Source organism: Mus musculus, chromosome 10 (genome assembly GCF_000001635.26).
Source record: "Mus musculus strain C57BL/6J chromosome 10, GRCm38.p6 C57BL/6J".
NCBI lineage: Eukaryota > Metazoa > Chordata > Mammalia > Rodentia > Muridae > Mus > Mus musculus.
The window spans coordinates 56966374-56982888 of record NC_000076.6 but is presented as its reverse complement, the minus strand read 5'-3'; the positions used below and the strand labels follow the sequence as shown (position 1 = coordinate 56982888).

Genomic DNA, 16515 nt, shown 5'->3' with positions numbered 1-16515 from the left:
ATGAAATGGATTTTCTTTGGAAACAAGTAAAAGAAGAGTCATGTAGTGAGGTATTTTAGAGGCTTGTGAGAAAAACACGAAGAAGTTCATTTTAGAGCATCGTGGAAATGAGCTTTGTAAAATGCTTTGAAGATGTAGAGTGATGTGTGTACACTGAAAAAAAAAACTTGGCAGAGAGGAAAAGACACGGAGTACACAAAACCAGATGGAGTGTGAAAAAACATGAAAAGAAGGGGGGGGGGGGACACAGGGCCCTCTGCCAGCCAGAATGCAGTTTTTCACAAACAACGGATATGTTCCTGTTCGTTATTTAAAATGACCAAAGTTTCAACCTTAATACAAGAAACCAAAACAACAACAACAAACAAACAAACAAACAAACAAAAAACAGACTTGTGTCCAATTTATAAGTGTGTTTTTATTTAGAAGGAAGCTACTTAAAATAATAATAGTTTTATCATTCTCCTTGTCTCTGGAAAGCAGCACAACAGGGTTGTGTTTGTAAATGTGGATAGCCCTGAAAGTCCCTGTAGAATTTATAATTTTGTGAGGCCAGAAGCCCATGGAAGTAGATTCTTTGTGTGATATTACTCTTGATGTCAGTGTGTTCCATTTCTGTTCTGTCTCGTGAAACTATTGCAGAATGCCTATATTTATCTGCACAAGTTAGTGGTTACTTGGGCATGGTTGCTCTCTCATTTCAGAGTCTCCTTTTGAAGTGGTTCAAAGGTAGAGAGCACTTTAGGAGAATGGTGTGTTTTAAAACCTGGCTGGCATTTACAATGTTCTGCTCTGTTCTTCTCTGCATTAGCTATAAGATAGTGGGTGAGTAACATATTTCTTTCCTCCACTAATATCTCAAAATATAAAAAAAGATATTAACCAGTTTGCAACCTAATGTTGTAATGGGGATCAGAATGGAAAGTATACGAGTCACTTACCTTATTATTTATGTAATAAAACCTACAATTGACTTTCCTGAGACTTGTAGCATTCCTTAGACAGGGGATACCTGCCTTCTGAAACACTGCTCAGAGAAACTGGAGCAAATATGCTATTTTTGAGATTTAGTCGCCTATGGGAAGAAAATCAAAATTTTAAATTAGGAAACACTCAGTGGATTCTGTAAGTTTCTTCATGGATATGCAGATGATGAAACTGAAGGGGAGAGAGTGATTTTCTTAAAATTGGTATTCTGAAATTTAATGCAGTACTTATGAAGTCTTTTATACACTGCCATTGGAATGAGTCACTGGACTGTATTCACCTAAAGTTCAGGTCTGGTCAACATTTTAGACCCAAAGGTCAACAAACTATGTAGATTTGACCCAGATAACAGATGCAGTCTGGTACCCATTTGTGTCATTTTTATGTGGCCAAACCTAACTTTGTGGTTTCATCATGACAGGCTTTAGTTTGCAGTAGAGATCTTGTGGCTCAGGAGCCTGAAGAGTTTACTACTCAGCTCTGTGAATCTTCTTTAAGATGATCTTTGAGAATACCTTTCCATGTCGTCCTTAAAGCAAGCTATTGTCATCCATTGCTAGCATTCAGATTCTCAAGACAAGTATGTCATGAGAAATGAACCTGCAAAGACTACCTGCTTTCTTACCACACTCATTTCTCCTCACCACTTGTGCCTGCTGAAGGTGAGGTAATGTGAGTTAGCACATTTGGCTTGTTTTTCTGAGAGCAGCTCGCCTAGTCCACTTCTAGTTCCTGAGTGGTGAATTAATCTGAGTTCCCATGGTAAATAACCTTTGTGTTGTGATCCTCTTAACAAGGCAGGGGAGTCTGTGGAATGCAGGGCATGGTGTGAGTGTGCTTCTGGGTTCTTACTGAGGTGTGTCTCTACCGAGCAACCATGTGACCCAGGCTGAAGATAGTGTGGAAGTGATATTAACTTGGAACTGTATTTTGGCTGTCATCAAGGATCCTGTCACCACTTTGTCACCTGACTCCTACATTTTGTCAGCTGCAGCTGGGTGTCTGAGATCCCTTCCATCGATGTGGAATGTGCACAGGGTTTGCATGAGGCCAGCCTCTGAGGCTCCCACATAGGTTATGTTCCTGGTAGGACGGTTATTTGTATCCCTGGTATTTTAAGACTGATGTAAGCCTATGAGGGGGATTCCAGTATCAATAGAGGAAGCATCTACTCTAGATATTTCATTATAAAGTTGATGTTACAACAATAACTACGCCCATAACACATCTTTGTTTATTTTTTTTCTCTCTCTTACTGAAAAAGAAGGTGATACCAGGGCCCAGTTTTCACTTCCCTGGCACATTTATACTTCAAAGAGTGACAGAATGTGTGAGAGAACTTGGCAAAATTCAGAAGCAAGGAGCACCCACATTCCCAAGTGGTTCTCCTTCATTTCCTTCAAACAGCTTCTCTCCATGTGTGCACAAGTTTGCACTTGAACTTTAGATCAGGATTAGAGCTGAAATAGTTCAGTTCTTTAGCAGCCTTCATGACTCTTTTGTGCCCATGGCAATTGTCCTGGGTGTGGGAGAAACAACATTTAGGCTCATTGAAGAAGTGTTTGCATTTGCTTTAATGCCATAGCTTTCAAAACTGAGAAACATTTTCTTTTGTATCAAGACTATTAGTGGTATCAGGAAATGTAACAGAGCAAAGGCATATGAAGAAAGAGGCCAAGAAGATGGCTCATTAGGTAAAGGCACTTGCTGGTGCCTTGGCTTTCATCCCTGGTCCCCACAAGGTATAAGGAAAGAACCTACCTCCTTGTCTTTTGACCTCCACATGCTTACTGTGACACACATGTGCCATCGTACCCACAAATGAAATGAATAAATAAAAGTGGAGAAAGGAAATATAAAGAAAGGCATGGAGAAAAAAATTCAGAGTTCTGAGTAAGGATCAGTAAAGATAGAATTTAAAAACTGAGCATAGTTGTATCTTATGGGTTTCGTTTTCTGTATATAAGAACATACCAGTAAGCATGTGAGCCTTAACAATAGTCTTCAGGGCTTCTTGCTTAGCTCGCTTTAACTACATGAAAGCTAAGACCCCACTGGGAGAAGGAAAACATTCCCTGAGCTGGCAGGTGGTCCTCTTGTAAGCACTTTCCAATTGAAAACAGATGTTCCTGGGTGTGAGGAGGTTCCTGGTAAGTTACTGGGTAGCTTAAGCTAGGAAATAATCAAGTTATATAGGCAAATGGAAGGTAAACATGCTTCAAGGAGAGGCTTTAGGTTTCAGGAACACATTCTGTACCCTATACGTTTTTACCTCCAGCTCTAAGGTCTTCTTCAACCCTGACACTTCTAGCCCTGAGGCACACTTCAACACTGGCAGTCTTTTTATCATCTACGCTAACTTAAGACTCTTTATTTCTTGTCTCCTATGTGAGTATTTTCTGTCAAGTAGGACAAGGCTGCTAATAACATACAATTGATCTTGGGCTTTAAAATCATTTATTGAGTTAATTAAAGAATGGAAACTTACCAAAGCAAATGGCTTTTTTCAATTAAAAATCAAAAGATGATCTTGCTCCCCCATCCAAAGAGAAGACAAAAATATTCTCTTGGCAATGATATCTATAAAATGACATCTTTGGACCAGAAAGTGTAATATATAAATGATCACTGGAAATGAATTCTGTTAGGAAAGTGCAAGAAAATAATTACACAAAAAAATAACCAAATACAAAAAAGTAGATTTTACTGGTACATCTTTTCCTGAATTCACAGGTCTATTAAGTACCTTTCCCCATCTGAACAAAATCTTAATGAAACCCTATGGTGGCTGCTACTCTATCAATGTTCTATGACCTTGCCTAGGAAGAACAGTGAATTTGCTTTGTGCAAAGTAAAATTTAATTGAATTTTTAAAGTACAAAAGCCATAAAGACATGTCGTCCAATATCTCAAGTCTTAACAAGTAATGGAAGACTGGAGCAAGTCAGTAAATAATTGTCTATTAAAAGGAAGAAAGTATTACTCCAAGGCCCAAACTCTTTTAAGAACAAAACTATACGTCACGAATACTAATGAAAAGAAAGGTCAGCTTAATCTTTGTTGAAGCTACTGGTCACTGAATTCAAATTTGCTGCAGAGATTCCTAATTGCTTCCCAACTCACAGCAGTGCATGGTAGAATATATTTAGTTTGAAATAGCAAAGAGTTCTGTTGTCTTCTTGTATATTTGTTTGCATAGCTCAGTGAAAGCTGGCATCACATTTGTATTTTCCCAACAACAGGTTTTTGAGTACTTCCTCCTGAAAATGAATATAACCATATCAAAAAGACTGCCATACTTCTTAGCTTGGAAAATCCTAACAACAAAGAAAATTCCATCTCTCTCTCTCTCTCTCTCTCTCTCTCTCTCTCTCTCTCTCTCTGTGTGTGTGTGTGTGTGTGTGTGTGTGTGTGTGTGAGTGTGAGTGTGTGTATGGTGTGTGTGTGTGTGTGTTTGTGTGCATGTGCCTCTCTGTCTCTCTATCTCCCTGTCTCTAACAGAAATACCTTTTGCCATCCATATATTCCATGGTGTATTCGATGAGGCTTTGCATAAAGCAGCTTACACATGTGTAGTGTTAGATATTCACAGTTAGCATTCCAAGCATCTGCTTAAATGCCCCCCCCCCACCAAGAGAGAACAAAAACATTATGGGACTATTAGACAGTTATTACAAACTTCTTAGAAACTGGGAATCAAGCTAATCCCAATCAGAAAACAAATCATAATTATACTTTGTTCTTGTATCGTGTGTTTCAGACATGACTTCATTATTTATCAGAGCATTCTTCTGAGCATAGGTAGCAAGGGTTTTCTTCAGTTTATAGAAGCATAAACTCAGACATAAAAATACTAATTGGTTTCTGCTGGACAGAGAAAATTCAGGCTAAAACAAAGGAAAAGAAGCATTCCGCATAGGACTTCAGAGCCTGTGCTTTCTTTGTATCGTGGAAAACACAGTATCGTTGACCCTTGTAATACATTGTTACCATAACACCAGCATTAATCATCTTATGATGCCAATTTAGATTTCTAAATTGGCAAAATCCAAAAGCTTGGATTTTCTCTGTTTGTTGCTGTATGCTCATAATAAACTATACTCTTAAAATATGTTCATTGATTTTGTAATGCATGTTGTTAATATGATTGCAAAGCAAAAATGAGAATTAGTGTGGATGATTTAACTCAAAAGATCAAGACTAATAGAGCTAAGAATTGTCATTGCAGAAGTTTGCATAAACTTCAGGAGTGCATAGTTTCAAAGAAAATGGTGGCCATACTTATACTTCACCAATAAAATTATATATGGTTGTATTGATAAACTTCAGGAGCCATAATTATACTACACCAATAAAAATATAGGAGATTGCTATGAGGGCCCTCCTATCTAAATGTATCTTCTTCTTTTTTTTTTAATTAGGTATTTTCCTCATTTACATTTCCAATGCTATCCCAAAGGTCCCCCATACCCACCCCCCCAATCCCCTACCCACCCACTCCCCCTTTTTGGCCCTGGTGTTCCCCTGTACTGGGGCATATAAAGTTTGCATGTCCAATGGGCCTCTCTTTCCAGTGATGGCCGACTAGGCCATCTTTTGATACATATGCAGCGAAAGACAAGAGCTCCCGGGTACTGGTTAGTTCATATTGTTGTTCCACCTATAGGGTTGCAGTTCCCTATAGCTCCTTGGGTAATTTCTCTAGCTCCTCCATTAGGGGCCGTGTGACCCATCCAATAGCTGACTGTGATCATCCACTTCTGTGTTTGCTAGGCAAAGTCTCACAAGAGAGAGCTATAACTGGGTCCTTTCAGCGAAATCTTGCTAGTGTATGCAATGGTGTCAGCATTTGGAAGCTGATTATGGGATGGATCCCTGCATATGGCAGTCACTAGATGGTCCATCCTTTCGTCACAGCTCCAAATTTTGTCTCTGTAACTCCTTCTATGGGTGTTTTGTTCCCATTTCTAAGAAAGGGTAAAGTGTCCACACTTGGTCTTCGTTCTTCTTGAATTTCATGCGTTTGGCAAGTTGTATCTTATATCTTGGGTATCCTAAGTTTCTGGGCTATTATCCACTTATCAGTGAGTACATATTGTGCGAGTTCCTTTGTGATTGGGTTACTTCACTCAGGATGATACCCTCCAGTCAGAATGGCTAAGATCAAAAACTCAGGTGACAGCAGATGTTGGCGAGGATGTGGAGAAAGGGGAACACTCCTCCATTGTTGGTGGGATTGCAAGCTTGTACAACCACTCTGGAAATCAGTCTGGCGGTTCCTCAGAAAATTGGACATAGTACTACCGGAGGATCCCGAAATACCTCTCTTGGGCATATATCCAGAAGATGTCCCAACCGGTAAGAAGAACACATGCTCCACTATGTTCATAGCAGCCTTGTTTATAATAGCCAGAAGCTGGAAAGAACCCAGATGCCCCTCAATAGAGGAATGGATACAGAAAATGTGGTACATTTACACAATGGAATACTACTCAGCTATTAAAAAAATGAATTTATGAAATTCCTAGGTAAATGTATCTTCTTACTCTCTTCCACAGTCTCTCCTCAATCCTCTGCCAAGTGACTACTTGTTGTCTGGAAACTTCTGAGGACACTGGGGAATCTGGTGGTAACATGGGCAAGGTCCTCAATCTCAAGGAGTTTGTAAACTGTGGTAACAAAGATTAATCCCCAGACTAACCAAACAGGTGGGAGGAGGAGGAGGAGGAGGAGGAGGAGGAGGAGGAGGAGGAGGAGGAGGAGGAGGTAGTGGTTCTATCCTGGAGACAATCTGAAATGTAAGCTCCCCTTTTAAGTAGACTATGTTGGGATGGGATGTGGATCCCAGTGCAGACAAACTGAACTAAAACAAAATTTCAGTTATGAATTAAGGAGCATTTCTTCTTAAGTCCTTCTTGTGAGAGTCTGGTTTCTGTTATTGCCTTCTTAATTATGAAATTACTTACAATTCAAGCAAAAAAAAAAACCCACTGCTTATTGAAATATGCCTGCAAAATTTTCTTTCCCAGGCACAAGAAGTTAAGGACAGTTTCTGACCTCAAATCAGATTTTACCATTTTAGGGATGTAACCTTGAATGGATGGTGGTGTTTTAATTTCTTCCGCTGTAAGTTACCTATTTTGTTGGCTTTTTGAACATCAATGGGTATATGTGTCTGATACTCGTAATGCTTAGTAGTATCAGGTATGAGAAGGACAACAGTTACAGAAGACGCTACTATAATCCATTCATAGGAAATACAGAGGGCTGCCAAATGCAAAGTGAGAGTATCAACTTTGTTCTAGCCTGTCTGTAGCCTAGAAGGCCTTAATATAAATGTCGGAGGGAAGTTCTCTCAATAATTCAGGATGGTGCTCCAACAGGCCACAAGGGGAGAAATGGCAGGAGTTAAAGCTGAAAGCATGCTGAGGGCCAGGTGTGAATGACATCAAGACATTTAAGGACTTTGCTTTAAGAACAATGGTAACTCACTAATACAGCAAACCACATATGTTGCATTTTTGAAATTTCAGTTTGGCTGTCAGGTAGAAAACATGAAATTTAAGTAGATAAAAAGCATGTGGACCATTAGAAGGTTTTGATGTTTAAAACGTCATCAATTAGGTAAGTGCTTGTGAGGATGAAAGTGAGGAGTGACACATGGACGGGTCTTCTGAGGAGGACGGTGATATTTAAATGTTTTCCAAAGCTGAAGAGGAGGAATTCATGACGCCTCTCTTGGTTTCTATTTTCCAGTTGGTGTTCTTTATATAAAGTGGGGACATTTGCTGTTTAATGAGGCAAGGATTCTCACGGGGCCACAATTTCATCTGGAAGAGATAGAGTGCCAGCCTATCATGGTTTGAGAAGCTTGGGAGATGCACATAGACACACAGGCACCTGGTAGTAAGGCGCCAGGGTGGAGCTTCAGAGTTTAATCTTCCGTGAAATTGTCTGTGCTGCCTCACAGGGAAGCCACGTCTAAACACTGGAAGATGTTCCATAGCCAGCACTTTGAGAACTTATTTCACATAGTCTTGATTTATACCTTACATTTGATTTACTTACATGGCACAGCATGATTCCTAAAGGTTAAAAGCAATGGCTATTATTTATTTATTTATTTTTATTTATTTATTTATTTATTTATTTATTTAGGAGACATGGTTGTTAATTTCACTTCAGTCATATAGTGTGTCCATTCACTTAGACTCAGCACTTTTCTGGTGTTATAAAAGAAGACTTTGTTTTTACTAAACAACATGTATCTGTCGAAATGACTTCTTGGATGTTATTTCAGAAGTTCAAGTGAGTTTTCAGGATTCAGCTCACAGTATTCAGATACGAATCTATAATCTGTTCTGTATCCATTCTGTAGGCAGGAAGAGGTACACGGTTGGCCACAAACCTCAGGTCAAAACTTGTTTCCTCATAGGCAGTGGTCAATGAAAAAGACAGACAACAAAGGAAATGTTTGTAAAGCGTAGAGCGTATGAGATAGCAAAAGTGATTTGGAGAAAATTCACACTAAGAAGTTGGAAGGGGTATTTTTGGTTTTCAGTGGGGTTGTCCAAGAAGACTGTGCTGTGACATTTGAAAATTGATATAATAGGGATGGAGATGGAAGTCAAGCAAATATCTGGGATCCGAGTCTGGCAGACAGACAGTCATGGCTTTCAGTAACCCAACAACAGTGAAATAAGAGACAAAGTTATAGTAGATGAAATTTGCTAAAGGAGAAGGCATGACTGCAGGTTTTGGGGCCTTTTAGACAACGATAGAAAGGAAGCCAGAGTTTCCAGTAGTGGCATGTTGTGTTTCAGCTTCCTTTCTGAAGGATCACTATAGTTGTTACAGAAAAAGAAAGAACAACTTTGGGAGTCAGAATGGCAGCAGAGAGGACTGCAGTAATTCAGGCAAATAAGAACTTATGGACATACTCCATTCCAATAGGTCTGGAGTCTGCCTGCACTGCTCTGTCCCAACAGCTCATTCATGACAGGCACTGATCTCAAGAGTAGGCTTGAACTATCCTGGGTACCATAGATAACCATGTGTCCACAGAACCACCAACCCAGGGCAAATTTCATGTTGTTGTTTTCCATTTTGTCAGTTATCATCTTATTTACTTATAATAGTGAACTTGCTGATTCCTTCTTGTCCCCATAGGAGCTTTTCAGGGCTCTGACATTCTTAGTATAAAGAATGTCTGTGTGGCAAGTAAAATAAAATGCCCTGCAAAGGTCCATTCTGGACAACCTTGTTCTAGGATGAAGTTAGGACAGACAGGGATGTCTCTCAACTTCTGCACCTCGAGGAATTGATAGGTTAGAGTTAGGAAAATGGTTTAACTTTAGTCTATATCACACCCATTTACTCTACACACAGTAAAAAAAATGAATACAGATAAGACTTATTGTGAGAGCAGATAAAAGCAGAAAGATAGAAATGAAGTTTTGAACAGGGGAAGTCATGAACAGAGAATCTTCCCATAACACATGGTGTCAGCGGAAACGGGAAATTCTTTTACTTGAAAACTTCTTTGGAGAAATGATGTTCTTTTGCTCATAATAACCATTGAATTGTTGCTCACACAACAGAAAGCTCAAAGTCCACATCCCCATAGGACTTACTGCTGTTATGGGTTGTCTCTACCAACTCTCCCACTTTTAACTCTAAGTTACTTTCTCTCCAAAGTGGTAATTCCATTCAATGGCAAAGTAACAGGTAACCCTCTAATCTACAAGACAATGAGATCAGAAGCTAAAGTCAATGGGAGTGTGAAGATTGGCCTAGCATGTGTTTGCAATATCTTCTTTGAGCAAAGTATGGTTTCCCACTGTACTAGATCCAATATTAACCCTGGAATTATGTGAGTATTTACATGAGCCCTGGGAAAGACTATCTCATTGAAGCAAATGAAACCTATAATTAATGTCTCCATGGCCTTGAGTATTTGTGCAGTTTAGTGTTTATATTTTATCTGCAAGCCCTCTGCAGAAAACATAAGGTGGCTTTTACTTGCTTGAAAATCAAGAGACTTTAGAAACTATTATTTCCGCATAGTAGGTTTTAAACAAATTTTGCTAAATGGATGAATACATACACATGTAAACAAACAAGGAGGTGAGAGCCTTATAAATGGCTTTGGAATCCACACACAAATTCATCTTAGCATATAAAATACATCAACATTTAACGATGAGAGAAACAAGGGAAAGGGAGGGAGGGAGAGAGAGAATGAATGCCCATTATTAACTCGTTATGGTTCCCTTTATTTATTAATAGGAACAACTTCAGAAGATGCAGAGTGAGTTTTGATGGGAAAGAGACTCTTCATGGGCTACTCTAGAACAAACAATGGAAACGGATCACAGGAAAGAATGAAGGACATGGTTCATGTCTGATTCAGGTGATTTCTACAAACAGTTCCAGGAGCTTTCTCCATTCTCCCAGTTGAGATTGGCATTATGCTTAGAGAAGAAAAAGCGTCTCAAAAGAAAACTAGTCACTCTTGAGGTAGAATTGCCTCACCTGAAGAGGGAGGAGGTATTTTTCCTTTTCTCTGAGTCAAGAACTCATGATCACCATCACCCAACCCTGCTCACACACACCCTGACCACCACGGGTCTCTAGGCACTTTAAATTCTATGATTTATATGAACTCTTACAGGGACGCAGCTGTTCTCCTGGGCATATTCACAACACGTTTTTCCACCCACTCACCTCCCAAGGTGGGTTCTTAAGCAAGTAGCAAAATGAGGTGTGGGCACTGACACAAAGACCAATGAGGCATTTTAAGAGAAGTTAAATTCAGGAAGCTTTAGGGAAACAAACAAAAATAAATTTTAAGAAATCTGTTTGCATGGAAAGATAAAACAATAATAGAATGAGAGAGAGAGAGAGAGAGAGAGAGAGAGAGAGAGAGAGAGAGAGAGAGAGAGAGAATTGTTGTATCTTACGAAAAACACTCCCAACTTATTTCTTTTTACTTTGAGGCTATTCAATCTTTTTATTCTTTCTCATTTCTGAGTTTACTGGTAAACATGAAACAATTCTCAAAAGTCTGTATTATAAAAAAAAATAATAATTCAATTTGGTGATTTTTCAGAAAACTGAGAATAGTTCTACCTCAAGACCCAGCTCTAGCACTCAGGCATATATCCAAAATATGCTCAACTTTCCCACAAAGATACTTGCTCAACTATGTTCATAGCAGCTTTATTCATAATAGCCAGAACTGACTATAATAGCCTAGATAGATGTCTCTCAACTGACAAATGGATTTAAAAAAATGTGGTACATTTACACAATAAAATACTATTCAGCTATTAAAAATAAAGACATCAAGAGTTTTTCAGGCAAATGGATGAAATTTGAGAATATCATCGTGAGTGAGATAACCTAATCCCAAAAGGACATGCATGGTATGTACTCACTTATAAGTAGATATTAGCCACAGAATGCGCAATACCCATGCTATACTTCATAGACCCAAAGATGCTAAACAAGCAGGAAGGCACAAGTCAGGATGCTTGAGTCTCACTTAGAAGAGGGAATAAAATAGTCATAAGAGGCAGATGGTGGGAGGGAACTTCGAAGGAGAGGGGAATAATGAGGGATTCAGGATGGAGTGTGGGGAGGGACAGGGGAGATAACCAGTTGGCCATGAGAATGAATGGAAATCTGCAACTGACAGAAGTGGGAAGGTGGGGGGGGGCATCTCCAGGACAAGACAGAAACCTGAGATAAGGGAGGTACCCTTATCAATGGGGTTGACCTTAGCTGTGACTTACTCCATTGAGGATTTGGAACCTGAAGAGGCCACCTCCTGTAGCCAGACAGGAACCCCAGTGGAGCGAACCAAACCACCCACAAAATTTTCAACTCAGAGTTTATTTTGTGTACAATTAATACAGGCACGGTGGAAGGAGCAGAGACTGAGGAAACAGCCAAACAATAACTGGCCCAACTTGAGACCTATCCCATGGGCAAGCACCAGTCCGTAACACTATTAATGATACTCTGTTATGCTTGCAGACAGGAACATGCTGTCCTCTGAGAGACTCCATTCAGCAGCTGACTCAGATGCAGACACCCACAACTAAACAGTGGATGGAGCTTGGGGACTCTTACGGAAAAATAGGAGGAAGGATTCTGGGCCTAGAAGGAGATAGGAACTCCACAGGAAGACCAGAGCCAACTAACATGGACTGCTGGGGATCTCAGAACATATATGACCTGGACCTACACTTCCCTGCACCTATGTAGCCGATGTGCAGCTTGGTCTTCTTGTGGGTCCCGAAACAACTGGAGCAGGGACTATCCCAAAAGCTGTTGCTTGTATGTCGGATATCTTCTACCAGCTGGGCTGCCTTGTCTGTTCTCAGTGGGAGAGGAAGCAGAGACTTGAAGTGCTGGGTTTGGGGGTCTGTGTGATACCCAGAGGTCCCCCACCAGCTCAGAGAAGAATGGGGGAATGGAGGAAGGGTTGTGAGAGAGGATGACTAGAAGGAGGGTAGTAAGCAGGTTGTAAAGTGAATAAGAAAAAAAAAGAATTAAATTAAAACAAACAAACAAACAAAAAACACCAAAGGATTCCTCTCACAACACAATTGGAGAGAAATTAATCAAAGAACCCAGTTCTTGTAGCCAAGCTGTCACACCGCCCACTAAGCCTACAAGTGGGAATTCCATTCAAATAGTTGCAAAACAGTCCTTAATACTTCATCTTGTCTATTAATGGTCAGTTTGTCTCTGCAGTCAAACAGAACAATCTTGTTTTCTCTAATGAAAAGAAAATTAAGTTAAATCTTAAAAGAAGGGGATTTATTGTTTGTCGTTAGACAATGGACACTAGATACCGCAGAGTAATGAAATAAATACAAGGAGCAAAGACAGAGAATTTCTCAAGCATTTCTCACACAGCCATGCTTCAGCTGGATGCTCCCCCACAGGCCTGTCCCTTGGCAGAAGAGTGTTCTTTAGCCTTCCATATGCTGCACTCTCTAAGAGATATACAATGCCCGTTAAAATAGTAAAGGTCCCAGAATGCCGAAGTCAAGAAATCCATCTAATGGCCTTTCCATGCTTTATAATTCTACAAAGCTTTTCAAGTATAGTCTCTACTATAACTTTATAGATTTGGTGAGAGGGAATATGCCTAGAGTACTCCTATACAAACACTACATGTGTGTCCTAGTGCACTAGAAGTCAAGCCCCAGGAAAATGGAATCACTTAGAGGCAATCAAAACTTTTGGTAGAAAAACATGTCTTTGAATGCTAAGAGCACGGAAGAAAGAAATTATATAGGCTGGGAACCATGTACTATGGCATTTAGGGGAGAGTGGAGATTCAAAAGAATGGGAAAGAAATCAAGAAATGGGAAGCAAAGTCTAATAATTCAATCCACTAGGCCATGTGTTAACGTAATGTTTCTGATGGAAGTATACAGGACTTCATAGGCTCCAGAGTTTTTAAGATGATGCTATCTTTTACTAAATCAGTACCTGGTCACCCTGCTGCCCAACTGGCTTTGGAAATCTCCACTTCTCTGGGATTCTAGAGGAGAGAGTAGGCAGGCTCACAAGGCTTCTTGGACATTGAATTTCTCTTACAAAACAATAGTTTGTTGAATTCTATGCCAACTAAGCAGATGGATTACATTTCTCTCTCAATGTGCACAAATTAAAAAATTAAAGAGAAAAAGTATTTGGTAAGAACCAGCTTTCTATTTTGCTGGATCAGAAGCATTTACGGAAATGGTTTGAAATGCTTGGCTGAAACCCAGTGCCACCAGGCATGCCTGGCTCCAGACACCAATCCCATTGACTGAAAATTTCTATTAAGCAAACAGATGGGTGCATGGTTTGTAGCTGACCTCCCCACAAGTGTGGAACATGAAATGCAATATTCCTGGAAGGATAAACACTGTGTGCCTCATAATTTTACAAAGAGGGGTAGAGATACATTGCCAGGACATCTTAGAAATAATATTAGCTACAAAATTAGATTCTAAAGAGATTAACTTTATCAGTTATTAGAGAAATTGAGAATGAAACTCATAGAAAAAGCAAAAAAAAAAAAAAAAAAAAAAAAAAAAAAAAAAAACGAGAAAAAAATGGGAAAGTAAGGGGTGAATTGCCTAAAGTTCTACAACTGTGAATAAAATTATTGAGATGCTTTCTGAAATAACATGATAATTTCACAAATTGTTAATTAACAAAACCCAAGGTTTGTTTGTGTGCCTTTTTAAAATGAATAAAATTTACTTTAATAGCAGTTTTAATGTTGGAGCAATACTGAAAAGAAAATCAAGCCCCTGCCCACTCTCCCACAAGGTGTTCTGTCAGCATTTCTCAGTAGCTGGTAATGCGTACGTAACCTTGACCAAATATCAGAGCTCACATTAAAGACTACTCTGTACCTGTTTTTAATAAAAAAGTAACAAGGTTGTGGATTATTGCTCTTATTAATGACTTACAATACTGCTAAAAAGTGCATTGCTTTTGGATATTTGAAGAAGACAGACACTGCAGCTAACAGTTTTGAAAAAAATAAGTTGATTTCATAGTCTACTGAACTTAAAAAAAAAACCTAAATTACTCAAAAGTTTAAGTTTTATAGACTTAATTCTGGTATTGTTCCAATAAGCAAGTCTTATGTATTATCAAACACTATTTGTAATGTAAAATGTGGAGCTAATATTATTTCATGGCTGTAACCCACTCTTTCATGAGACAGCTACAGTTGCAAAAGGCATACAAAGGAAAACAAACCCTATGGTAGGTACTTTACACAGAAAATGATTGGAGTGACAGAATAAAACTCATGTTCATTTCCACTGCTTTCATTTTAAAATGTGTGTGTGTGTGTGTGTGTGTGTGTGTGTGTCCACAGAAGTCAGATCCCATAAAGTTGGAACTGCAGGCCATTGTGCTGGCAACCAAACGTGGGCCCTCTGTAAGAATGGCAAATGTTTTTTTACTGTTGAACCATCTCCTCAGCTTTCATTTTTTTTCTTTTTATAAGAGCTTCCATCCAGATATGAAGTTGGAATCTTGGGTGTGTCAGTCATGTGTCTCCTAGCCAAAAGAATTCTGAAATGTATCCATGCTGTGATTTTGATAATGAGATTCCAAAGACTGAATGGAGTTCACTAGAGCTCTGTATCTTGATCTATTCAGTGGACACATTAAAAGTTCAAAGAAAGATTAGAAAACCTAATGACCAATTCAGAGTGAGCCTATCCATAATACCCAGTGTATACCCTGCTGGTGTTAACCTATTTCAGATACATTTCTCAAGATGGTGACTGCTGTATGTTCTATTCTATTCTGAGCCTCTGCTTCACTGGGGAGTATTTGGCAATGATGAGCATACAATATTTGCAATCACCTGAGAAAACTAGGCACTGACACAGCCTTGTTATCAGGAACCAAAGCTTTCTGTATATGATAGTTCTTTTGATTCTCTTACTAATCCAATTATTATTTTTGTGCTTCATAGAAAGAGTAACTGAAAATCCTTCATTTTTAAAATCAGAATAAAGTTTTTTAAAAGAAATGTGATATTCCATTGCAGTTCATGAATACTTTCACTCCCCTTCCTACCCCTCCCCCAACTTCATGGTTACTTCTCCAAATTCTTTTGTTTATCTTTGAAGTAGTCCTCATCTTCCAGCTTAGGTTCATATAGCTTTATTTTCTTATTTAGGTCCTGGACTACATCATTTGACAAAAGGATAGCTAATCAAGTCACTGGGACTGCCTCCCTGTGTTTTACCCTACTGTCCAAGAAAATATGGGAAGATTGTATTTTCAATTGCATAAACCAGCACATACTGTGAATTTTATTCATAATAGACTGAACGGGGACTAGCTGCTTTTGTTTGTTTTTATTCTTTATTGTAAAGACAAAATGTTGTCAAACAATAGTTATTTAGCTGGATGAAATGAAGAGAAGAGAAAGGCTAGCAAATGACTGCATACCCTTCTTCTCAGGCTGCGCCACCAATCCTCTCACTGAGGATTGAGTTAAAGGAACTAAGAGATAGGTCTGAAAGTTCTCTAAGTCCAAGGCTACCTGGACTTACAGTGGAAAGACAGAATCTACTCCTGATAATGGTCTTCTGATCTCCACATTGCATGTACTCACATGCGCGCTCATGTGCGCATGCATGTACACACACACACACAGCACACACACAGCACACACACACACACAGAGAGAGAGAGAGAGAGAGAGAGAAACACAATATTAAAATTAAAAAAAAGTGAATATTGTGTCTTTCTAATTTTTTTATTTATAACTAAACTATAAATGCTATAACTAATGTGATTATAATAATTTTCTCAGTTCTGTGATAATTACTGAGTTTTAAGAATGTATAATACATAAAGTTTTTTGTTTTTTGTTTTTTGTTTTTTGTTTTTTGTTTTTTGTTTTTTGTTTTTTTTTGGTGTTTGTTTGGTTATTCAAGACAGGGTTTCTCTGTGTAGCCCTGGGTGTCCTGGAACTCACTCTGT

The 16515-nt window shown here is 39.0% G+C and overlaps 1 long non-coding RNA gene across 4 annotated transcripts, besides 1 other annotated feature; it reads left to right on the top strand.

The window, feature by feature from the left end:
• Positions 1-657: 657 nt before the first annotated feature.
• Positions 658-15558, top strand: Gm36827. 4 transcript variants are annotated; one of them, XR_380322.2, is made up of 6 exons: positions 658-825; positions 1409-1649; positions 6546-6630; positions 7017-7113; positions 10276-10399; positions 12028-15558. It is a non-coding gene; the product is annotated as a predicted gene, 36827 (long non-coding RNA). The 4 variants fall into 4 exon arrangements; XR_380324.2 differs by lacking the exon at positions 7017-7113; XR_001779774.2 differs by lacking the exons at positions 6546-6630; positions 7017-7113.
• Positions 1073-3781: an enhancer, noted in NCBI's record as "VISTA enhancer mm74". NCBI's record gives its function as "enhancer in: heart[4/6]" and the evidence as "EXISTENCE:transgenic organism evidence [ECO:0001131][PMID:17130149]".
• Positions 15559-16515: the final 957 nt, after the last annotated feature.